At 38.4% G+C, this 25,231-nt stretch overlaps 15 non-coding genes across 15 annotated transcripts; all 15 read left to right on the forward strand.

Annotated features, from left to right (window-relative positions):
- The first annotated feature begins 1,659 nt into the window (after positions 1-1,659).
- On the forward strand, positions 1,660-1,732 carry trnam-cau (transfer RNA methionine (anticodon CAU)). The gene has a single exon. It is a non-coding gene; the product is annotated as a tRNA-Met (tRNA).
- A 1,801-nt stretch (positions 1,733-3,533) lies between these two features.
- Positions 3,534-3,606, forward strand: trnam-cau (transfer RNA methionine (anticodon CAU)). Its single transcript has one exon. It is a non-coding gene; the product is annotated as a tRNA-Met (tRNA).
- A 2,699-nt stretch (positions 3,607-6,305) lies between these two features.
- trnam-cau (transfer RNA methionine (anticodon CAU)) lies at positions 6,306-6,378 on the forward strand. The gene has a single exon. It is a non-coding gene; the product is annotated as a tRNA-Met (tRNA).
- Positions 6,379-7,009: 631 nt separating this feature from the next.
- Positions 7,010-7,082, forward strand: trnam-cau (transfer RNA methionine (anticodon CAU)). The gene has a single exon. It is a non-coding gene; the product is annotated as a tRNA-Met (tRNA).
- Positions 7,083-10,262: 3,180 nt separating this feature from the next.
- trnam-cau (transfer RNA methionine (anticodon CAU)) lies at positions 10,263-10,335 on the forward strand. Its single transcript has one exon. It is a non-coding gene; the product is annotated as a tRNA-Met (tRNA).
- Positions 10,336-12,040: 1,705 nt separating this feature from the next.
- Positions 12,041-12,113, forward strand: trnam-cau (transfer RNA methionine (anticodon CAU)). Its single transcript has one exon. It is a non-coding gene; the product is annotated as a tRNA-Met (tRNA).
- Positions 12,114-13,743: 1,630 nt separating this feature from the next.
- On the forward strand, positions 13,744-13,816 carry trnai-uau (transfer RNA isoleucine (anticodon UAU)). Its single transcript has one exon. It is a non-coding gene; the product is annotated as a tRNA-Ile (tRNA).
- Positions 13,817-16,063: 2,247 nt separating this feature from the next.
- On the forward strand, positions 16,064-16,136 carry trnam-cau (transfer RNA methionine (anticodon CAU)). The gene has a single exon. It is a non-coding gene; the product is annotated as a tRNA-Met (tRNA).
- A 951-nt stretch (positions 16,137-17,087) lies between these two features.
- On the forward strand, positions 17,088-17,160 carry trnam-cau (transfer RNA methionine (anticodon CAU)). Its single transcript has one exon. It is a non-coding gene; the product is annotated as a tRNA-Met (tRNA).
- A 1,196-nt stretch (positions 17,161-18,356) lies between these two features.
- On the forward strand, positions 18,357-18,429 carry trnam-cau (transfer RNA methionine (anticodon CAU)). Its single transcript has one exon. It is a non-coding gene; the product is annotated as a tRNA-Met (tRNA).
- Positions 18,430-19,625: 1,196 nt separating this feature from the next.
- Positions 19,626-19,698, forward strand: trnam-cau (transfer RNA methionine (anticodon CAU)). Its single transcript has one exon. It is a non-coding gene; the product is annotated as a tRNA-Met (tRNA).
- A 273-nt stretch (positions 19,699-19,971) lies between these two features.
- Positions 19,972-20,044, forward strand: trnam-cau (transfer RNA methionine (anticodon CAU)). The gene has a single exon. It is a non-coding gene; the product is annotated as a tRNA-Met (tRNA).
- A 1,196-nt stretch (positions 20,045-21,240) lies between these two features.
- trnam-cau (transfer RNA methionine (anticodon CAU)) lies at positions 21,241-21,313 on the forward strand. Its single transcript has one exon. It is a non-coding gene; the product is annotated as a tRNA-Met (tRNA).
- Positions 21,314-23,875: 2,562 nt separating this feature from the next.
- Positions 23,876-23,948, forward strand: trnam-cau (transfer RNA methionine (anticodon CAU)). Its single transcript has one exon. It is a non-coding gene; the product is annotated as a tRNA-Met (tRNA).
- A 272-nt stretch (positions 23,949-24,220) lies between these two features.
- trnam-cau (transfer RNA methionine (anticodon CAU)) lies at positions 24,221-24,293 on the forward strand. Its single transcript has one exon. It is a non-coding gene; the product is annotated as a tRNA-Met (tRNA).
- The last annotated feature ends 938 nt before the right edge of the window (positions 24,294-25,231 follow it).

The following is a 25,231-nucleotide window of genomic DNA, read 5'->3' on the forward strand; positions in this document are numbered from 1 at the left end:
TTTTTACTATAGAATGAAATCATTGTTTTTTTCTTAGGTGTTGTGGACTTTCAGACCATACATTTTGGCACGGTGCTTACAACGTCACTGTCAAAATCTGAAGGTCGGTATCGATATTTTTTCTTACACTTAACGCTTTAATGTGCCTGGTTGGTGCAGCAGGCAGCGCGTCAGTCTCATAATCTGAAGGTCGTGAGTTAGATCCTCACACGGGGCAGCAAAGATTTTAAAAAGAAAGTGTTGTCTGAAGAATAAGTGACAATTAATTCTCAGATGTTTTGGACTTTCAGACAATACATGCTTTTGTTTCGGTGGATACCACATCTTAAGGTCGATATCTATATTTCTTACTTTCGAATGAAATCATAGTTTTTTTCTCAGGTGTTGTGGACTTTCAGACCATACATTTTGGCACGGTGCTTACAACGTCACTGTCAAAATCTGAAGGTCGTTATCGATATTTTTTCTTTACGCTTATTGTTTGAAAGTGCCTCGTTGGCGCAGCAGGCACTGCGTCAGTCTCATAATCTGAAGGTCGTGAGTTCGATCCTCACACGGGGCAGCCAAGCTTTTTAAAGACAGTGTTTTCTGAAGATTAAGTGAAAATTAATTCTCAGTGGTATTTGACGTTCAGACGATACATACTTTTGTCACGGTGCTTACAACGTCACTGTCAAAATCTGAAGGTCGGTATCGATATTTATATTTTTTAATTTAGAATGAAATCATTGTTTTTTTCTTAGGTGTTGTGGACTTTCAGACCATACATTTTGGCACGGTGCTTACAACGTCACTGTCAAAATCTGAAGGTCGGTATCGATATCTATATTTTTTACTTTAGAATGAAATCATTGTTTTTTTCTTAGGTGTTGTGGACTTTCAGACCATACATTTTGGCACGGTGCTTACAACGTCACTGTCAAAAAGTGAAGGTCGGTATCGATATTTTTTCTTACATTTAAAGATTTAATGTGCCTCGTTGGTGCAGCAGGCAGCGCGTCAGTCTCATAATCTGGAGGTCGTGAGTTCGATCCTCACACGGGGCAGCAAAGCTTATAAAAAGACAGTGTTGTCTGAAGGTGAAAATTAATTCTCAGTGGTTTTGGACTTTCAGACAATACATACTTTTGTCACGGTGGAAACCACATCTTAAGGTCGATATCAAATTGCTTTACTTTAGAATGAAATCATTGTTTTTTTCTCAGGTGTTGTGGTTTTTCAGACCATACATTTTGGCACGGTGCTTACAACGTCACTGTCAAAAAGTGAAGGTCGGTATCGATATTTTTTTCTTTCGATTTGTCGATTAAATGTGCTTCGTTAGCGCAGTAGGTAGCGCGTCAGTCTCATAATCTGAAGGTCTTGAGTTCGATCCTCACACGGGGCAGCAAAGCTTTTAAAAAGACAGTGTTGTCCGAAGATGAAGTGAAAATTAATTCTCAGTTGTTTTGGACTTTCAGACAATACATACTTTTGTCACAGTGGATACCACATCTTAAGGTCGATATCTATATTTTTTACTTTAGAATGAAATCATAGTTTTTTTCTCAGGTGATGTGGACTTTCAGACCATACATTTTGGCACGGTGCTTACAACGTCACTGTCAAAATCTGAAGGTCGTTATCGATATTATTTCTTTACGCTTACTATTTAGAAGTGCCTCGTTGGCGCAGCAGGCAGCGCGTCAGTCTCATAATCTGAAGGTCGTGAGTTCGATCCTCACACGGGGCAGCAAAGCTCTTAAAAAGACAGTGTTTTCTGAAGATGAAGTGAAAATGAATTCTCAGTGGTATTGGACGTTCAGACGATACATACTTTTGTCACGGTGCTTACAACGTCACTGTAAAATCTGAAGGTCGGTATCGATATCTATATTTTTTACTATAGAATGAAATCATTGTTTTTTTCTTAGGTGTTGTGGACTTTCAGACCATACATTTTGGCACGGTGCTTACAACGTCACTGTCAAAATCTGAAGGTCGGTATCGATATTTTTTCTTACACTTAACGCTTTAATGTGCCTGGTTGGTGCAGCAGGCAGCGCGTCAGTCTCATAATCTGAAGGTCGTGAGTTAGATCCTCACACGGGGCAGCAAAGATTTTAAAAAGAAAGTGTTGTCTGAAGAATAAGTGACAATTAATTCTCAGATGTTTTGGACTTTCAGACAATACATGCTTTTGTTTCGGTGGATACCACATCTTAAGGTCGATATCTATATTTCTTACTTTCGAATGAAATCATAGTTTTTTTCTCAGGTGTTGTGGACTTTCAGACCATACATTTTGGCACGGTGCTTACAACGTCACTGTCAAAATCTGAAGGTCGTTATCGATATTTTTTCTTTACGCTTATTGTTTGAAAGTGCCTCGTTGGCGCAGCAGGCACTGCGTCAGTCTCATAATCTGAAGGTCGTGAGTTCGATCCTCACACGGGGCAGCCAAGCTTTTTAAAGACAGTGTTTTCTGAAGATTAAGTGAAAATTAATTCTCAGTGGTATTTGACGTTCAGACGATACATACTTTTGTCACGGTGCTTACAACGTCACTGTCAAAATCTGAAGGTCGGTATCGATATTTATATTTTTTAATTTAGAATGAAATCATTGTTTTTTTCTTAGGTGTTGTGGACTTTCAGACCATACATTTTGGCACGGTGCTTGAAACGTCACTGTCAAAATCTGAAGGTCGGTATCGATATCTATATTTTTTACTTTAGAATGAAATCATTGTTTTTTTCTTAGGTGTTGTGGACTTTCAGACCATACATTTTGGCACGGTGCTTACAACGTCACTGTCAAAAAGTGAAGGTCGGTATCGATATTTTTTCTTACATTTAAAGATTTAATGTGCCTCGTTGGTGCAGCAGGCAGCGCGTCAGTCTCATAATCTGGAGGTCGTGAGTTCGATCCTCACACGGGGCAGCATAGCTTATAAAAAGACTGTTGTCTGAAGGTGAAAATAAATTCTCAGTCGTTTTGGACTTTCAGACAATACATACTTTTGTCACGGTGGAAACCACATCTTAAGGTCGATATCAAATTGTTTTACTTTAGAATGAAATCATTGTTTTTTTCTCAGGTGTTGTGGTTTTTCAGACCATACATTTTGGCACGGTGCTTACAACGTCACTGTCAAAAAGTGAAGGTCGGTATTGATATTTTTTTCTTTCGATTTGTCGATTAAATGTGCTTCGTTAGCCCAGTAGGTAGCGCATCCGTCTCATAATCTGAAGGTCATGAGTTCGATCCTCACACAGGGCAGCAAAGGTTTTAAAAAGACAGTGTTGTCCGAAGATGAAGTGAAAATTAATTCTCAGTTGTTTTGGACTTTCAGACAATACATACTTTTGTCACAGTGGATACCACATCTTAAGGTCGATATCTATATTTTTTACTTTAGAATGAAATCATATTTTTTTTCTCAGGTGATGTGGACTTTCAGACCATACATTTTGGCACGGTGCTTACAACGTCACTGTCAAAATCTGAAAGTCGTTATCGATATTTTTTCTTTACGCTTAATGTTTACAAGTGCCTCGTTGGCGCAGCAGGCAGCGCGTCAGTCTCATAATCTGAAGGTCGTGAGTTCGATCCTCACACGGGGCAGCAAAGCTCTTAAAAAGACAGTGTTTTCTGAAGATGAAGTGAAAATTAATTCTCAGTGGTATTGGACGTTCAGACGATACATACTTTTGTCACGGTGCTTACAACGTCACTGTAAAATCTGAAGGTCGGTATCGATATCTATATTTTTTACTTTAGAATGAAATCATTGTTTTTTTCTTAGGTGTTGTGGACTTTCAGACCATACATTTTGGCACGGTGCTTACAACGTCACTGTCAAAATCTGAAGGTCGGTATCGATATTTTTTCTTACACTTAACGCTTTAATGTGCCTGGTTGGTGCAGCAGGCAGCGCCTCAGTCTCATAATCTGAAGGTCGTGAGTTAGATCCTCACACGGGGCAGCAAAGAATTTAAAAAGAAAGTGTTGTCTGAAGAATAAGTGACAATTAATTCTCAGATGTTTTGGACTTTCAGACAATACATGCTTTTGTTTCGGTGGATACCACATCTTAAGGTCGATATCTATATTTCTTACTTTCGAATGAAATCATAGTTTTTTTCTCAGGTGTTGTGGACTTTCAGACCATACATTTTGGCACGGTGCTTACAACGTCACTGTCAAAAAGTGAAGGTCGGTATCGATATTTTTTCTTACATTTAAAGATTTAATGTGCCTCGTTGGTGCAGCAGGCAGCGCGTCAGTCTCATAATCTGGAGGTCGTGAGTTCGATCCTCACACGGGGCAGCATAGCTTATAAAAAGACTGTTGTCTGAAGGTGAAAATAAATTCTCAGTCGTTTTGGACTTTCAGACAATACATACTTTTGTCACGGTGGAAACCACATCTTAAGGTCGATATCAAATTGTTTTACTTTAGAATGAAATCATAGTTTTTTTCTCAGGTGTTGTGGTTTTTCAGACCATACATTTTGGCACGGTGCTTACAACGTCACTGTCAAAATCTGAAGGTCGGTATAGATATTTTTTCTTACACTCAATGATTTGATGTGCCTCGTTGGTGCAGCAGGCAGTGCATCAGTCTCATAATCTGAAAGTCGTGTGTTCGATCCTCACACGGGTCAGCAAAGCTTATAAAAAGACTGTTGTCTGATGGTGAAAATGAGTTCTCAGTGGTTTTGGACTTTCAGACAATACATACTTTTGTCACGGTGGAAACCACATCTTAAGGTCGATATCAAATTGTTTTACTTTAGAATGAAATCATTGTTTTTTTCTCAGGTGTTGTGGTTTTTCAGACCATACATTTTGGCACGGTGCTTACAACGTCACTGTCAAAAAGTGAAGGTCGGTATTGATATTTTTTTCTTTCGATTTGTTGATTAAATGTGCTTCGTTAGCCCAGTAGGTAGCGCATCAGTCTCATAATCTGAAGGTCGTGAGTTCGATCCTCACACAGGGCAGCAAAGGTTTTAAAAAGACAGTGTTGTCCGAAGATGAAGTGAAAATTAATTCTCAGTTGTTTTGGACTTTCAGACAATATATACTTTTGTCACAGTGGATACCACATCTTAAGGTCGATATCAAATTGTTTTACTTTAGAATGAAATCATAGTTTTTTTCTCAGGTGTTGTGGTTTTTCAGACCATACATTTTGGCACGGTGCTTACAACGTCACTGTCAAAAAATGAATGTCGGTATTGATAATTTTTTCTTTCGATTTGTTGATTAAATGTGCCTCGTTAGCGCAGTACGTAGCGCGTCAGTCTCATAATCTGAAGGTTGTGAGTTCGATCCTCACACGGGGCAGCAAAGCTTTTAAAAAGACAGTGTTTTCTGAAGATGAAGTGAGAATTAATTCTCAGTGGTATTGGACGTTCAGACGATACATACCTTTATCACGGTGCTCACAACGTCACTGTCAAAATCTGAAGGTCGGTATCGATATCTATATTTTTTACTTTAGAATGAAATCATTGTTTTTTTCTTAGGTGTTGTGGACTTTCAGACCATATATTTTGGCACGGTGCTTACAACGTCACTGTCAAAATCTGAAGGTCGGTATCGATATTTTTTCTTACACTTAATGATTTAATGTGCCTCGTTGGTGCAGCGGGCAGCGCGTCAGTCTCATAATCTGGAGTTCGTGAGTTCGATCCTCACACGGGGCAGGAAACTTATAAAAAGACTGTTGTCCGAAGGTGAAAATTAATTCTCAGTTGTTTTGGACTTTCAGACTATACATACTTTTGTCACGGTGGAAACCACATCTTAAGCTCGATATCAAATTGTTTTACTTTAGAATGAAATCATTGTTTTTTTCTCAGGTGTTGTGGTTTTCCAGACCACACATTTTGGCACGGTGCTTACAACATCACTGTCAAAAAGTGAAGGTCGGTATAGATATTTTTTTCTTTCGATTTGTTGATTGAATGTGCCTCGTTAGCGCAGTAGGTAGCCCGTCAGTCTCATAACCTGCAGGTCGTGAGTTCGATCCTCACACGGGGCCGCAAAGCTTTTAAAAAGACAGTGTTGTCCGAAGATGAAGTGAAAATGAATTCTCAGTGGTTTTGGACTTTCAGACAATACATACTTTTGTCACAGTGGATACCAAATCTTAAGGTCGATATCTATATTTTTTACTTTAGAATGAAATCATTGTTTTTTTCTCAGGTGTTGTGGACTTTCAGACCATACATTTTGGCACGGTGCTTACAACGTCACTGTCAAAAAGTGAAGGTCGTTATCGATATTTTTTCTTTACGCTTAATGTTTAAAAGTGCCTCGTTGGCGCAGCAGGCAGCGCGTCAGTCTCATAATCTGAATGTCGTGAGTTCGATCCTCACACGGGGCAGCAAAGCTTTTAAAAAAACAGTGTTTTCTGAAGATAAAGTGAAAATTAATTCTCAGTGGTATTGGACGTTCAGACGATACATACTTTTGTCACGGTGCTTACAACGTCACTGTCAAAATCTGAAGGTCGGTATCCATATCTATATTTTTTACTTTAGAATGAAATCATTGTTTTTTTCTCAGGTGATGTGGACTTTCAGACCATACATTTTGGCACGGTGCTTACAACGTCACTGTCAAAATCTGAAGGTCGTTATCGATATTTTTTCTTTACGCTTAATGTTTAGAAGTGCCTCGTTGGCGCAGCAGGCAGCGCGTCAGTCTCATAATCTGAAGGTCGTGAGTTCGATCCTCACACGGGGAAGCCAAGCTTATAAAAAGACAGTGTTGTCTGAAGGTGAAAATTAATTCTCAGTGGTTTTGGACTTTCAGACAATACATACTTTTGTCACGGTGGAAACCACATCTTAAGGTTGATATCAAATTGTTTTACTTTAGAATGAAATCATTGTTTTTTTCTCAGGTGTTGTGGTTTTTCAGACCATACCTTTTGGCACGGTGCTTACAACGTCACTGTCAAAAAGTGAAGGTCGGTATCGATATTTTTTTCTTTCGATTTGTCGATTAAATGTGCTTCGTTAGCGCAGTAGGTAGCGCGTCAGTCTCATAATCTGAAGGTCGTGAGTTCGATCCTCACACGGGGCAGCAAAGCTCTTAAAAAGACAGTGTTTTCTGAAGATGAAGTGAAAATGAATTCTCAGTGGTATTGGACGTTCAGACGATACATACTTTTGTCACGGTGCTTACAACGTCACTGTAAAATCTGAAGGTCGGTATCGATATCTATATTTTTTACTATAGAATGAAATCATTGTTTTTTTCTTAGGTGTTGTGGACTTTCAGACCATACATTTTGGCACGGTGCTTACAACGTCACTGTCAAAATCTGAAGGTCGGTATCGATATTTTTTATTACACTTAACGCTTTAATGTGCCTGGTTGGTGCAGCAGGCAGCGCGTCAGTCTCATAATCTGAAGGTCGTGAGTTAGATCCTCACACGGGGCAGCAAAGATTTTAAAAAGAAAGTGTTGTCTGAAGAATAAGTGACAATTAATTCTCAGATGTTTTGGACTTTCAGACAATACATACTTTTGTTTCGGTGGATACCACATCTTAAGGTCGATATCTATATTTCTTACTTTCGAATGAAATCATAGTTTTTTTCTCAGGTGTTGTGGACTTTCAGACCATACATTTTGGCACGGTGCTTACAACGTCACTGTCAAAATCTGAAGGTCGTTATCGATATTTTTTCTTTACGCTTATTGTTTGAAAGTTCCTCGTTGGCGCAGCAGGCACTGCGTCAGTCTCATAATCTGAACGTCGTGAGTTCGATCCTCACACGGGGCAGCCAAGCTTTTTAAAGACAGTGTTTTCTGAAGATTAAGTGAAAATTAATTCTCATTGGTATTTGACGTTCAGACCATACATACTTTTGTCACGATGCTTACAACGTCACTGTCAAAATCTGAAGGTCGGTATCGATATCTATATTTTTTAATTTAGAATGAAATCATTGTTTTTTTCTTAGGTGTTGTGGACTTTCAGACCATACATTTTGGCACGGTGCTTACAACGTCACTGTCAAAATCTGAAGGTCGGTATCGATATCTATATTTTTTACTTTAGAATGAAATCATTGTTTTTTTCTTAGGTGTTATGGACTTTCAGACCATACATTTTGGCACGGTGCTTACAACGTCACTGTCAAAAAGTGAAGGTCGTTATCGATATTTTTTCTTACATTTAAAGATTTAATGTGCCTCGTTGGTGCAGCAGGCAGCGCGTCAGTCTCATAATCTGGAGGTCGTGAGTTCGATCCTCACACGGGGCAGCAAAGCTTATAAAAAGACTATTGTCTGAAGGTGAAAATAAATTCTCAGTCGTTTTGGACTTTCAGACAATACATACTTTTGTCACGGTGGAAACCACATCTTAAGCTCGATATCAAATTGTTTTACTTTAGAATGAAATCATAGTTTTTTTCTCAGGTGTTGTGGTTTTCCAGACCACACATTTTGGCACGGTGCTTACAACATCACTGTCAAAAAGTGAAGGTCGGTATCGATATTTTTTTCTTTCGATTTGTTGATTAAATGTGCCTCGTTAGCGCAGTAGGCAGCCCGTCAGTCTCATAATCTGAAGGTCGTGAGTTCGATCCTAACACGGGGCAGCAAAGCTTTTAATAAGAAAGTGTTGTCTGAAGATGAAGTGAAAATTAATTCTCAGTCGTTTTGGACTTCCAGACAATACATACTTTTGTCACGGTGGAAACCACATCTTAAGGTCGATATCAAATTGTTTTACTTTAGAATGAAATCATAGTTTTTTTCTCAGGTGTTGTGGTTTTTCAGACCATACATTTTGGCACGGTGCTTACAACGTCACTGTCAAAATCTGAAGGTCGGTATCGATATTTTTTTCTTACACTAAATGATTTAATTTACCTCGTTGGTGCAGCAGGCAGCGCGTCAGTCTCATAATCTGAAGGTCGTGAGTTCGATCCTCACAAGGGGCAGCAAAGCTTATAAAAAGACTGTTGTCTGATGGTGAAAATTAATTCTCAGTGGTTTTGGACTTTCAGACAAAACATACTTTTGTCATGGTGGAAACCACATCTTAAGGTCGATATCAAATTGTTTTACTTTAGAATGAAATCATAGTTTTTTTCTCAGGTGTTGTGGTTTTTCAGACCATACATTTTGGCACGGTGCTTACAACGTCACTGTCAAAAAGTGAAGGTCGGTATCAATATTTTTTCTTTACGATGAATGTTTAAAAGTACCTCGTTGGCGCGGCAGGCAGCGCGTCAGTCTCATAATCTGAAGGTCGTGAGTTTGATCCTCACACGGGGCAGCAAAGCTTATAAAAAGACAGTGTTGTCTGAAGGTGAAAATTAATTCTCAGTGGTTTTGGACTTTCAGACAATACATACTTTTGTCACGGTGGAAACCACATCTTAAGGTCGATATCAAATTGTTTTACTTTAGAATGAAATCATTGTTTTTTTCTCAGGTGTTGTGGTTTTTCAGACCATACATTTTGGCACGGTGCTTACAACGTCACTGTCAAAATCTGAAGGTCGGTATCGATATTTTTTTCTTACACTAAATGATTTAATTTGCCTCGTTGGTGCAGCAGGCAGCGCGTCAGTCTCATAATCTGAAGGTCGTGAGTTCGATCCTCACAAGGGGCAGCAAAGCTTATAAAAAGACTGTTCTCTGATGGTGAAAATTAATTCTCAGTGGTTTTGGACTTTCAGACAATACATACTTTTGTCACGGTGGAAAGCACATCTTAAGGTCGATATCAAATTGTTTTACTTTAGAATGAAATCATTATTTTTTTCTCAGGTGTTGTGGTTTTTCAGACCATACATTTTGGCACGGTGCTTACAACGTCACTGTCAAAATCTGAAGGTCGGTATCGATATTTTTTTCTTACACTAAATGATTTAATTTGCCTCGTTGGTGCAGCAGGCAGCGCGTCAGTCTCATAATCTGAAGGTCGTGAGTTCGATCCTCACACGGGGCAGCAAAGCTTTTAAAAAAACAGTGTTTTCTGAAGATGAAGTGAAAATTAATTCTCAGTGGTATTGGACGTTCAGACGATACATACTTTTGTCACGGTGCTTACAACGTCACTGTCAAAATCTGAAGGTCGGTATCCATATCTATATTTTTTACTTTAAAATGAAATCATTGTTTTTTTCTCAGGTGATGTGGACTTTCAGACCATACATTTTGGCACGGTGCTTACAACGTCACTGTCAAAATCTGAAGGTCGTTATCGATATTTTTTCTTTACGCTCAATGTTTAAAAGTGCCTCGTTGGCGCAGCAGGCAGCGCGTCAGTCTCATAATCTGAAGGTCGTGAGTTCGATCCTCACACGGGGCAGCAAAGCTTATAAAAAGACAGTGTTGTCTGAAGGTGAAAATTAATTCTCAGTGGTTTTGGACTTTCAGACAATACATACTTTTGTCACGGTGGAAACCACATCTTAAGGTCGATATCAAATTGTTTTACTTTAGAATGAAATCATTGTTTTTTTCTCAGGTGTTGTGGTTTTTCAGACCATACATTTTGGCACGGTGCTTACAACGTCACTGTCAAAAAGTGAAGGTCGGTATTGATAATTTTTTCTTTCGATTTGTTGATTAACCTGTTGGGTCTAAGGGGCAGCATTTGCACGTCTGGATAAAAAAAATGTACCCGATTTAATCTGGTTACTAATCCTACCCAGTAACTAGAATATGCATATACTTATTATATATGGATAGAAAACACTCTAAAGTTTCCAAAACTGTTTGAATGGTGTCTGTGAGTATAACAGAACTCATTTGGCAGGCAAAACCCTGAGACATTTTCTGACAGGAAGTGGATACCTGATGTGTTGTATTGACTTTAAACCTATCCCATTGAAAAACACAGGGGCTTAGGAATATTTTGGCACTTCCTATTGCTTCCACTAGATGTCACCAGCCTTTACAAAGTGTTTTGAGTCTTCTGGAGGGAGATCTGACCGAACAAGAGCCATGGAACGATGATGTCCCATTAGACACCTGGCGCGCGTGTTCATGTTGTGTACCCTCGTTCCAATACGTTATAAAAGAGTATGCATTCGTCCACCTTGAATATTATTCATGTTCTGGTTAAAAAAGGCCCTAATGATTTATGCTATACAACGTTTGACATGTTTGAACGAACGGAAATATATTTTTTCCCCTCGTTCATGACGAGAAGTCCGGCTGGCTTACATCATGTGCTAACGAGACGGAGATTTTTGGACATAAATGATGAGCTTTTTTGAACAAAACTACATTCGTTATGGACCTGTGATACCTGGAAGTGACATCTGATGAAGAGAATCAAAGGTAATGGATTATTTACATAGTATTTTCGATTTTAGATCTCCCCAACATGACGTCTAGTCTGTATCGCAACGCGTATTTTTCTGGGCGCAGTGCTCAGATTATTGCAAAGTGTGATTTCCCAGTAAGGTTATTTTTAAATCTGGCAAGTTGATTGAGTTCAAGAGATGTAAATCTATAATTCTTTAAATGACAATATAATATTTTACCAATGTTTTCTAATTTTAATTATTTAATTTGTGACGCTGACTTGACTGCCGGTTATTGGAGGGAAACGATTTCCTCAACATCAATGCCATAGTAAAACGCTGTTTTTGGATATAAATATGAACTTGATAGAACTAAAAATGCATGCATTGTCTAACATAATGTCCTAGGAGTGTCATCTGATGGAGATTGTAAAAGGTTAGTGCATCATTTTAGCTGGTTTTATGGTTTTGGTGACCCTGTCTTTGACTTGACAAAACATTACACACAACTCTTGTAAATGTACTGTCCTAACATACTCTAAATGTATGCTTTCGCCGTAAAACCTTTTTGAAATCGTAAAACGTGGTTAGATTAAGGAGATGTTTATCTTTCAAATGGTGTAAAATAGTTGTATTTTTGAAAAATTTGAATTTTGACATTTATTTGGATTCAAATTTGCCGCTCTTGAAATGCACCTGCTGTTGATGGAGTGCACCACGGGTGGCACGCTAGCGTCCCACCTAGCCCCAAGAGGTTAAATGTCCTCGTTAGCGCAGTAGGTAGCGCGTCAGTCTCATAATCTGAAGGTCGTGAGTTCGATCCTCACACGGGGCAGCAAAGCTTTTAATAAGAAAGTGTTGTCTGAAGGTGAAAATTAATTCTCAGTGGTTTTGGACTTCCAGACAATACATACTTTTGTCAAAGTGGATACCACATCTTAAGGTCGATATCTATATTTTTTACTTTAGAATGAAATCATTGTTTTTTTCTCAGGTGTTGTGGTTTTTCAGACCATACATTTTGGCACGGTGCTTACAACGTCACTGTCAAAAAGTGAAAGTCGTTATCGATATTTTTTCTTTACACTTTATGTTTAAAAGTGCCTCATTGGCGCAGCAGGCGGTGCGTCAGTCTCATAATCTGAAGGTCGTGAGTTCGATCCTCACACGGGGCAGCAAGGCTTTTTAAAAAAAAAGTGTTTTCTGAAGATGAAGTGAAAATTAATTCTCAGTGGTTTTGGACTTTCAGACAATACATACTTTTGTCACGGTGGAAACCACATCTTAAGGTCGATATCAAATTGTTTTACTTTAGAATGAAATCATAGTTTTTTTCTCAGGTGTTGTGGTTTTTCAGACCATACATTTTGGCACGGTGCTTACAACGTCACTGTCAAAATCTGAAGGTCGGTATCGATATTTTTTTCTTACACTAAATGATTTAATTTACCTCGTTGGTGCAGCAGGCAGCGCGTCAGTCTCATAATCTGAAGGTCGTGAGTTCGATCCTCACAAGGGGCAGCAAAGCTTATAAAAAGACTGTTGTCTGATGGTGAAAATTTATTCTCAGTGGTTTTGGACTTTCAGACAAAACATACTTTTGTCATGGTGGAAACCACATCTTAAGGTCGATATCAAATTGTTTTACTTTAGAATGAAATCATAGTTTTTTTCTCAGGTGTTGTGGTTTTTCAGACCATACATTTTGGCACGGTGCTTACAACGTCACTGTCAAAAAGTGAAGGTCGGTATCAATATTTTTTCTTTACGATGAATGTTTAAAAGTGCCTCGTTGGCGCGGCAGGCAGCGCGTCAGTCTCATAATCTGAAGGTCGTGAGTTTGATCCTCACACGGGGCAGCAAAGCTTATAAAAAGACAGTGTTGTCTGAAGGTGAAAATTAATTCTCAGTGGTTTTGGACTTTCAGACAATACATACTTTTGTCACGGTGGAAACCACATCTTAAGGTCGATATCAAATTGTTTTACTTTAGAATGAAATCATTGTTTTTTTCTCAGGTGTTGTGGTTTTTCAGACCATACATTTTGGCACGGTGCTTACAACGTCACTGTCAAAATCTGAAGGTCGGTATCGATATTTTTTTCTTACACTAAATGATTTAATTTGCCTCGTTGGTGCAGCAGGCAGCGCGTCAGTCTCATAATCTGAAGGTCGTGAGTTCGATCCTCACAAGGGGCAGCAAAGCTTATAAAAAGACTGTTGTCTGATGGTGAAAATTAATTCTCAGTGGTTTTGGACTTTCAGACAATACATACTTTTGTCACGGTGGAAACCACATCTTAAGGTCGATATCAAATTGTTTTACTTTAGAATGAAATCATAGTTTTTTTCTCAGGTGTTGTGGTTTTTCAGACCATACATTTTGGCACGGTGCTTACAACGTCACTGTCAAAAAGTGAAGGTCGGTATTGATCCTCTTTTCTTTCGATTTGTTGATTAAATGTGCCTCGTTAGTGCAGTAGGTAGTGCGTCAGTCTTATAATCTGAAGGTCGTGAGTTCGATCCTCACACGGGGCAGCAAAGCTTTTAAAAAGAAAGTGTTTTCTGAAGATGAAGTGAAAATTAATTCTCAGTGGTTTTGGACTTTCAGAAAATACATACTTTTGTCACAGTGGATACCACATCTTAAGGTCGATATCTATATTTTTTACTTTAGAATGAAATCATTGTTTTTTCTCAGGTGATGTGGACTTTCAGACCATACATTTTGGCACAGTGCTTACAACGTCACTGTCAAAAAGTGAAGGTTGGTATCGATAATTTTTTCTTTTGATTTGTTGATTAAATGTGTTTCGTTAGCGCAGTAGGTAGCGTGTCAGTCTCATAATCTGAAGGTCGTGAGTTTGATCCTCACACGGGTCAGCAAAGCCTTTAAAAAGACAGTGTTGTCTGAAGATGAAGTGACAATTAATTCTCAGATGTTTTGGACTTTCAGACAATACATACTTTTGTCACGGTGGATACCACATCTTAAGGTCGATATCTATATTTTTTACTTTAGAATTAAATCATCGTTTTTTTCTCAGGTGTTGTGGACTTTCAGACCATACATTTTGGCACGGTGCTTACAACGTCACTGTCAAAATCTGAAGGTCTGTATCGATATCTATATTTTTTAATTTAGAATGAAATCATTGTTTTTTTCTTAGGTGTTGTGGACTTTCAGACCATACATTTTGGCACGGTGGTTACAACGTCACTGTCAAAATCTGAAGGTCGGTATCGATATTTTTTCTTACACTTAATGCTTTAATGTGCCTCGTTGGTGCAGCAGGCAGCCCGTCAGTCTCATAATCTGAATGTCGTGAGTTCAATCCTCACACGGGGCAGCGAAGCTTATAAAAAGACTCTAGTCCGATGGTGAAAATTAATTCTCGCTGGTTTTGGACTTTCAGACAATACATACTTTTGTCACGGTGGAAACCACATCTTAAGGTCGATATCAAATTGTTTTACTTTAGAATGAAATCATAGTTTTTTTTCTCAGGTGTTGTGGTTTTTCAGACCATACATTTTGGCACGGTGCTTACAACGTCACTGTCAAAAAGTGAAGGTCGGTATCGATCATTTTTTCTTTTGATTTGTTGATTAAATGTGTTTCGTTAGCGCAGTAGGTAGCGCATCAGTCTCATAATCTGAAGGTCGTGAGTTCGATCCTCACACGGGTCAGCAAAGCCTTTAAAAAGACAGTGTTGTCTGAAGATGAAGTGACAATTAATTCTCATATGTTTTGGACTTTCAGACAATACATACTTTTGTCACGGTGGATACCACATCATAAGGTCGATATCTATATTTTTTACTTTAGAATGAAATCATAGTTTTTTTCTCAGGTGTTGTGGACTTTCAGACCATACATTTTGGCACGGTGCTTACAACGTCACTGTCAAAATCTGAAGGTCTGTATCGATATCTATATTTTTTACTTTAGAATGAAATCATTGTTTTTTTCTTAGGTGTTGTGGACTTTCAGACCATACATTTTGGCACGGTGGTTACAACGTCACTGTCAAAATCTGAAGGTCGGTATCGATATTTTTTCTTACACTTAATGCTTTAATGAGCCTCGTTGGTGCAGCAGGCAGCACGTCAGTCTCATAATCTGAATGTCGTGAGTTCAATCCTCACACGGGGCAGCGAAGCTTATAAAAAGACTCTTGTCCGATGGTGAAAGTTAATTCTCGCTGGTTTTGGACTTTCAGACAATACATACTTTTGTCACGGTGGAAACCACATCTTAAGGTCGATATCAAATTGTTTTACTTTAGAATGAAATCATAGTTTTTTTCTCAGGTGTTGTGGATTTTCAGACCATACATTTTGGCACGGTGCTTACAACGTCACTGTCAAAATCTGAAGGTCGTTATCGATATATTTTCTTTACGCTTAATGTTTAAAAGTTCCATGTTGGCGCAGCAGGCAGCGCGTCAGTCTCATAATCAGAAGGTCATGAGTTTGATCCTCACACGGGGCAGCAAAGCTTTTAAAAAGACAGTGTTTTCTGAAGATGAAGTGAAAATTAATTCTCAGTGTTATTGGACGTTCAGACGATACATACTTTTGTCACGGTGCTTACAACGTCACTGTAAAATCTGAAGTTCGGTATCGATATCTATATTTTTTACTTTAGAATGAAATCATTGTTTTTTTCTCAGGTGTTGTGGTTTTTCAGACCATACATTTTGGCACGGTGCTTACAACATCACTGTCAAAAAGTGAAGGTCGGTATCGATAATTTTTTCTTTCGATTTGTTGATTAAATGTGCTTCGTTAGCGCAGTAGGTAGCGCGTCAGTCTCATAATCTGAAGGTCGTGAGTTAGATCCTCACACGGGGCAGCAAAGATTTTAAAAAGAAAGTGTTGTCTGAAGAATAAGTGACAATTAATTCTCAGATGTTTTGGACTTTCAGACAATACATACTTTTGTCACGGTGGATACCACATCTTAAGGTCGATATCTATATTTTTTACTTTAGAATGAAATCATAGTTTTTTTCTCAGGTGTTGTGGACTTTCAGACCATACATTTTGGCACGGTGCTTACAACGTCACTGTCAAAATCTGAAGGTCGGTATCAATATTTTTTCTTTACGCTTAATGTTTAAAAGTCCCTCGTTGGCGCAGCAGGCAGCGCGTCAGTCTCATAATCTGAAGGTCGTGAGTTCGATCCTCACACGGGGCAGAAAAGCTTATAAAAAGACAGTGTTGTCTGAAGGTGAAAATTAATTCTCAGTGGTTTTGGACTTTCAGACAATACATACTTTTGTCACGGTGGAAACCACATCTTAAGGTCGATATCAAATTGTTTTACTTTAGAATGAAATCATAGTTTTTTTCTCAGGTGTTGTGGTTTTTCAGACCATACATTTTGGCACGGTGCTTACAACGTCACTGTCAAAATCTGAAGGTCGGTATCGATATTTTTTTCTTACACTAAATGATTAAATTTACCTCGTTGGTGCAGCAGGCAGCGCGTCAGTCTCATAATCTGAAGGTCGTGAGTTCGATCCTCACAAGGGGCAGCAAAGCTTATAAAAAGACTGTTGTCTGATGGTGAAAATTAATTCTCAGTGGTTTTGGACTTTCAGACAAAACATACTTTTGTCACGGTGGAAACCACATCTTAAGGTCGATATCAAATTGTTTTACTTTAGAATGAAATCATAGTTTTTTTCTCAGGTGTTGTGGTTTTTCAGACCATACATTTTGGCACGGTGCTTACAACGTCACTGTCAAAAAGTGAAGGTCGGTATCGATAATTTTTTCTTTCGATTTGTTGATTAAATGTGCTTCGTTAGCGCAGTAGGTAGCGCGTCAGTCTCATAATCTGAAGGTCGTGAGTTAGATCCTCACACGGGGCAGCAAAGATTTTAAAAAGAAAGTGTTTTCTGAAGAATAAGTGACAATTAATTCTCAGATGTTTTGGACTTTCAGACAATACATACTTTTGTCACGGTGGATACCACATCTTAAGGTCGATATCTATATTTTTTACTTTAGAATGAAATCATAGTTTTTTTCTCAGGTGTTGTGGACTTTCAGACCATACATTTTGGCACGGTGCTTACAACGTCACTGTCAAAATCTGAAGGTCGGTATCAATATTTTTTCTTTACGATGAATGTTTAAAAGTGCCTCGTTGGCGCGGCAGGCAGCGCGTCAGTCTCATAATCTGAAGGTCGTGAGTTTGATCCTCACACGGGGCAGCAAAGCTTATAAAAAGACAGTGTTGTCTGAAGGTGAAAATTAATTCTCAGTGGTTTTGGACTTTCAGACAATACATACTTTTGTCACGGTGGAAACCACATCTTAAGGTCGATATCAAATTGTTTTACTTTAGAATGAAATCATAGTTTTTTTCTCAGGTGTTGTGGTTTTTCAGACCATACATTTTGTCACGGTGCTTACAACGTCACTGTCAAAATCTGAAGGTCGGTATCGATATTTATATTTTTTAATTTAGAATGAAATCATAGTTTTTTTCTTAGGTGTTGTGGACTTTCAGACCATACATTTTGGCACGGTGCTTACAACGTCACTGTCAAAATCTGAAGGTCGGTATCGATATCTATATTTTTTACTTTAGAATGAAATCATTGTTTTTTTCTTAGGTGTTGTGGACTTTCAGACCATACATTTTGGCACGGTGCTTACAACGTCACTGTCAAAAAGTGAAGGTCGGTATCGATATTTTTTCTTACATTTAAAGATTTAATGTTCCTTGTTGGTGCTGCAGGCAGCGCGTCAGTCTCATAATCTGAAGGTCGTGAGTTCGATCCTCACAAGGGGCAGCAAAGCTTATAAAAAGACTGTTGTCTGATGGTGAAAATTAATTCTCAGTGGTTTTGGACTTTCAGACAAAACATACTTTTGTCACGGTGGAAACCACATCTTAAGGTCGATATCAAATTGTTTTACTTTAGAATGAAATCATAGTTTTTTTCTCAGGTGTTGTGGTTTTTCAGACCATACATTTTGGCACGGTGCTTACAACGTCACTGTCAAAAAGTGAAGGTCGGTATCGATAATTTTTTCTTTCGATTTGTTGATTAAATGTGCTTCGTTAGCGCAGTAGGTAGCGCGTCAGTCTCATAATCTGAAGGTCGTGAGTTAGATCCTCACACGGGGCAGCAAAGATTTTAAAAAGAAAGTGTTGTCTGAAGAATAAGTGACAATTAATTCTCAAATGTTTTGGACTTTCAGACAATACATACTTTTGTCACGGTGGATACCACATCTTAAGGTCGATATCTATATTTTTTACTTTAGAATGAAATCATAGTTTTTTTCTCAGGTGTTGTGGACTTTCAGACCATACATTTTGGCACGGTGCTTACAACGTCACTGTCAAAATCTGAAGGTCGGTATCAATATTTTTTCTTTACGATGAATGTTTAAAAGTGCCTCGTTGGCGCGGCAGGCAGCGCGTCAGTCTCATAATCTGAAGGTCGTGAGTTTGATCCTCACACGGGGCAGCAAAGCTTATAAAAAGACAGTGTTGTCTGAAGGTGAAAATTAATTCTCAGTGGTTTTGGACTTTCAGACAATACATACTTTTGTCACGGTGGAAACCACATCTTAAGGTCGATATCAAATTGTTTTACTTTAGAATGAAATCATAGTTTTTTTCTCAGGTGTTGTGGTTTTTCAGACCATACATTTTGTCACGGTGCTTACAACGTCACTGTCAAAATCTGAAGGTCGGTATCGATATTTATATTTTTTAATTTAGAATGAAATCATAGTTTTTTTCTTAGGTGTTGTGGACTTTCAGACCATACATTTTGGCACGGTGCTTACAACGTCACTGTCAAAATCTGAAGGTCGGTATCGATATCTATATTTTTTACTTTAGAATGAAATCATTGTTTTTTTCTTAGGTGTTGTGGACTTTCAGACCATACATTTTGGCACGGTGCTTACAACGTCACTGTCAAAAAGTGAAGGTCGGTATCGATATTTTTTCTTACATTTAAAGATTTAATGTGCCTCGTTGGTGCTGCAGGCAGCGCGTCAGTCTCATAATCTGAAGGTCGTGAGTTCGATCCTCACAAGGGGCAGCAAAGCTTATAAAAAGACTGTTGTCTGATGGTGAAAATTAATTCTCAGTGGTTTTGGACTTTCAGACAAAACATACTTTTGTCACGGTGGAAACCACATCTTAAGGTCGATATCAAATTGTTTTACTTTAGAATGAAATCATAGTTTTTTTCTCAGGTGTTGTGGTTTTTCAGACCATACATTTTGGCACGGTGCTTACAACGTCACTGTCAAAAAGTGAAGGTCGGTATCGATAATTTTTTCTTTCGATTTGTTGATTAAATGTGCTTCGTTAGCGCAGTAGGTAGCGCGTCAGTCTCATAATCTGAAGGTCGTGAGTTAGATCCTCACACGGGGCAGCAAAGATTTTAAAAAGAAAGTGTTGTCTGAAGAATAAGTGACAATTAATTCTCAGATGTTTTGGACTTTCAGACAATACATACTTTTGTCACGGTGGATACCACATCTTAAGGTCGATATCTATATTTTTTACTTTAGAATGAAATCATAGTTTTTTTCTCAGGTGTTGTGGACTTTCAGACCATACATTTTGGCACGGTGCTTACAACGTCACTGTCAAAAAGTGAAGGTCGGTATCGATAATTTTTTCTTTCGATTTGTTGATTAAATGTGCTTCGTTAGCGCAGTAGGTAGCGCGTCAGTCTCATAATCTGAAGGTCGTGAGTTAGATCCTCACACGGGGCAGCAAAGATTTTAAAAAGAAAGTGTTGTCTGAAGAATAAGTGACAATTAATTCTCAGATGTTTTGGACTTTCAGACAATACATACTTTTGTCACGGTGGATACCACATCTTAAGGTCGATATCTATATTTTTTACTTTAGAATGAAATCATAGTTTTTTTCTCAGGTGTTGTGGACTTTCAGACCATACATTTTGGCACGGTGCTTACAACGTCACTGTCAAAATCTGAAGGTCGGTATCAATATTTTTTCTTTACGATGAATGTTTAAAAGTGCCTCGTTGGCGCGGCAGGCAGCGCGTCAGTCTCATAATCTGAAGGTCGTGAGTTTGATCCTCACACGGGGCAGCAAAGCTTATAAAAAGACAGTGTTGTCTGAAGGTGAAAATTAATTCTCAGTGGTTTTGGACTTTCAGACAATACATACTTTTGTCACGGTGGAAACCACATCTTAAGGTCGATATCAAATTGTTTTACTTTAGAATGAAATCATAGTTTTTTTCTCAGGTGTTGTGGTTTTTCAGACCATACATTTTGTCACGGTGCTTACAACGTCACTGTCAAAATCTGAAGGTCGGTATCGATATTTATATTTTTTAATTTAGAATGAAATCATAGTTTTTTTCTTAGGTGTTGTGGACTTTCAGACCATACATTTTGGCACGGTGCTTACAACGTCACTGTCAAAATCTGAAGGTCGGTATCGATATCTATATTTTTTACTTTAGAATGAAATCATTGTTTTTTTCTTAGGTGTTGTGGACTTTCAGACCATACATTTTGGCACGGTGCTTACAACGTCACTGTCAAAAAGTGAAGGTCGGTATCGATATTTTTTCTTACATTTAAAGATTTAATGTGCCTCGTTGGTGCTGCAGGCAGCGCGTCAGTCTCATAATCTGAAGGCCGTGAGTTCGATCCTCACAAGGGGCAGCAAAGCTTATAAAAAGACTGTTGTCTGATGGTGAAAATTAATTCTCAGTGGTTTTGGACTTTCAGACAAAACATACTTTTGTCACGGTGGAAACCACATCTTAAGGTCGATATCAAATTGTTTTACTTTAGAATGAAATCATAGTTTTTTTCTCAGGTGTTGTGGTTTTTCAGACCATACATTTTGGCACGGTGCTTACAACGTCACTGTCAAAAAGTGAAGGTCGGTATCGATAATTTTTTCTTTCGATTTGTTGATTAAATGTGCTTCGTTAGCGCAGTAGGTAGCGCGTCAGTCTCATAATCTGAAGGTCGTGAGTTAGATCCTCACACGGGGCAGCAAAGATTTTAAAAAGAAAGTGTTGTCTGAAGAATAAGTGACAATTAATTCTCAGATGTTTTGGACTTTCAGACAATACATACTTTTGTCACGGTGGATACCACATCTTAAGGTCGATATCTATATTTTTTACTTTAGAATGAAATCATAGTTTTTTTCTCAGGTGTTGTGGACTTTCAGACCATACATTTTGGCACGGTGCTTACAACGTCACTGTCAAAATCTGAAGGTCGGTATCAATATTTTTTCTTTACGATGAATGTTTAAAAGTGCCTCGTTGGCGCGGCAGGCAGCGCGTCAGTCTCATAATCTGAAGGTCGTGAGTTTGATCCTCACACGGGGCAGCAAAGCTTATAAAAAGACAGTGTTGTCTGAAGGTGAAAATTAATTCTCAGTGGTTTTGGACTTTCAGACAATACATACTTTTGTCACGGTGGAAACCACATCTTAAGGTCGATATCAAATTGTTTTACTTTAGAATGAAATCATAGTTTTTTTCTCAGGTGTTGTGGTTTTTCAGACCATACATTTTGTCACGGTGCTTACAACGTCACTGTCAAAATCTGAAGGTCGGTATCGATATTTATATATTTTAATTTAGAATGAAATCATAGTTTTTTTCTTAGGTGTTGTGGACTTTCAGACCATACATTTTGGCACGGTGCTTACAACGTCACTGTCAAAATCTGAAGGTCGGTATCGATATCTATATTTTTTACTTTAGAATGAAATCATTGTTTTTTTCTTAGGTGTTGTGGACTTTCAGACCATACATTTTGGCACGGTGCTTACAACGTCACTGTCAAAAAGTGAAGGTCGGTATCGATATTTTTTCTTACATTTAAAGATTTAATGTGCCTCGTTGGTGCTGCAGGCAGCGCGTCAGTCTCATAATCTGGAGGTCGTGAGTTCGATCCTCACACGGGGCAGCAAAGCTTATAAAAAGACTGTTGTCTGAAGGTGAAAATAAATTCTCAGTCGTTTTGGACTTTCAGACAATACATACTTTTGTCACGGTGGAAACCACATCTTAAGGTCGATATCAAATTGTTTTACTTTAGAATGAAATCATAGTTTTTTTCTCAGGTGTTGTGGTTTTTCAGACCATACATTTTGGCACGGTGCTTACAACGTCACTGTCAAAAAGTGAAGGTCGGTATTGATATTTTTTTCTTTCGATTTGTCGATTAAATGTGCTTCGTTAGCGCAGTAGGTAGCGCATCAGTCTCATAATCTGAAGGTCGTGAGTTCGATCCTCACACAGGGCAGCAAAGCATTTAAAAAGACAGTGTTGTCTGAAGATGAAGTGAAAATTAATTCTCAGTTGTTTTGGACTTTCAGACAATACATACTTTTGTCACGGTGGAAACCACATCTTAAGGTCGATATCAAATTGTTTTACTTTAGAATGAAATCATAGTTTTTTTCTCAGGTGTTGTGGTTTTTCAGACCATACATTTTGGCACGGTGCTTACAACGTCACTGTCAAAATCTGAAGGTCGGTATAGATATTTTTTCTTACACTCAATGACTTGATGTTCCTCGTTGGTGCAGCAGGCAGCGCGTCAGTCTCATAATCTGGAGGTCGTGAGTTCGATCCTCACACGGGGCAGCAAAGCTTATAAAAAGACTGTTGTCTGAAGGTGAAAATTAATTCTCAGTCGTTTTGGACTTTCAGACAATACATACTTTTGTCACGGTGGAAACCACATCTTAAGGTCGATATCAAATTGTTTTACTTTAGAATGAAATCATAGTTTTTTTCTCAGGTGTTGTGGTTTTTCAGACCATACATTTTGGCACGGTGCTTACAACGTCACTGTCAAAAAGTGAAGGTCGGTATTGATATTTTTTTCTTTCGATTTGTCGATTAAATGTGCTTAGTTAGCGCAGTAGGTAGCGCATCAGTCTCATAATCTGAAGGTCGTGAGTTCGATCCTCACACAGGGCAGCAAAGCATTTAAAAAGACAGTGTTGTCTGAAGATGAAGTGAAAATTAATTCTCAGTTGTTTTGGACTTTCAGACAATACATACTTTTGTCACGGTGGAAACCACATCTTAAGGTCGATATCAAATTGTTTTACTTTAGAATGAAATCATAGTTTTTTTCTCAGGTGTTGTGGTTTTTCAGACCATACATTTTGGCACGGTGCTTACAACGTCACTGTCAAAATCTGAAGGTCGGTATAGATATTTTTTCTTACACTCAATGACTTGATGTTCCTCGTTGGTGCAGCAGGCAGCGCGTCAGTCTCATAATCTGGAGGTCGTGAGTTCGATCCTCACACGGGGCAGCAAAGCTTATAAAAAGACTGTTGTCTGAAGGTGAAAATTAATTCTCAGTCGTTTTGGACTTTCAGACAATACATACTTTTGTCACGGTGGAAACCACATCTTAAGGTCGATATCAAATTGTTTTACTTTAGAATGAAATCATAGTTTTTTTCTCAGGTGTTGTGGTTTTTCAGACCATACATTTTGGCACGGTGCTTACAACGTCACTGTCAAAAAGTGAAGGTCGGTATTGATATTTTTTTCTTTCGATTTGTCGATTAAATGTGCTTCGTTAGCGCAGTAGGTAGCGCATCAGTCTCATAATCTGAAGGTCGTGAGTTCGATCCTCACACGGGGCAGCAAAGCTTTTAAAAAGACAGTGTTGTCCGAAGATGAAGTGAAAATTAATTCTCAGTTGTTTTGGACTTTCAGACAATACATACTTTTGTCACAGTGGATACCACATCTTAAGGTCGATATCTATATTTTTTACTTTAGAATGAAATCATAGTTTTTTTCTCAGGTGATGTGGACTTTCAGACCATACATTTTGGCATGGTGCTTACAACGTCACTGTCAAAATCTGAAGGTCGTTATCGATATTATTTCTTTACGCTTACTAATTAGAAGTGCCTCGTTGGCGCAGCAGGCAGCGCGTCAGTCTCATAATCTGAAGGTCGTGAGTTCGATCCTCACACGGGGCAGCAAAGCTCTTAAAAAGACACTGTTTTCTGAAGATGAAGTGAAAATTAATTCTCAGTGGTATTGGACGTTCAGACGATACATACTTTTGTCACGGTGCTTACAACGTCACTGTAAAATCTGAAGGTCGGTATCGATATCTATATTTTTTACTATAGAATGAAATCATTGTTTTTTTCTTAGGTGTTGTGGACTTTCAGACCATACATTTTGGCACGGTGCTTACAACGTCACTGTCAAAATCTGAAGGTCGGTATCGATATTTTTTCTTACACTTAACGCTTTAATGTGCCTGGTTGGTGCAGCAGGCAGCGCGTCAGTCTCATAATCTGAAGGTCGTGAGTTAGATCCTCACACGGGGCAGCAAAGATTTTAAAAAGAAAGTGTTGTCTGAAGAATAAGTGACAATTAATTCTCAGATGTTTTGGACTTTCAGACAATACATACTTTTGTCACGGTGGATACCACATCTTAAGGTCGATATCTATATTTTTTACTTTAGAATGAAATCATAGTTTTTTTCTCAGGTGTTGTGGACTTTCAGACCATACATTTTGGCACGGTGCTTACAACGTCACTGTCAAAATCTGAAGGTCGGTATCAATATTTTTTCTTTACGATGAATGTTTAAAAGTGCCTCGTTGGCGCGGCAGGCAGCGCGTCAGTCTCATAATCTGAAGGTCGTGAGTTTGATCCTCACACGGGGCAGCAAAGCTTATAAAAAGACAGTGTTGTCTGAAGGTGAAAATTAATTCTCAGTGGTTTTGGACTTTCAGACAATACATACTTTTGTCACGGTGGAAACCACATCTTAAGGTCGATATCAAATTGTTTTACTTTAGAATGAAATCATAGTTTTTTTCTCAGGTGTTGTGGTTTTTCAGACCATACATTTTGGCACGGTGCTTACAACGTCACTGTCAAAATCTGAAGGTCGGTA

Source organism: Salmo salar, chromosome 02 (assembly GCF_965601325.2).
Source record: "Salmo salar chromosome 02, fSalSal1, whole genome shotgun sequence".
NCBI classification, from domain to species: domain Eukaryota; kingdom Metazoa; phylum Chordata; class Actinopteri; order Salmoniformes; family Salmonidae; genus Salmo; species Salmo salar.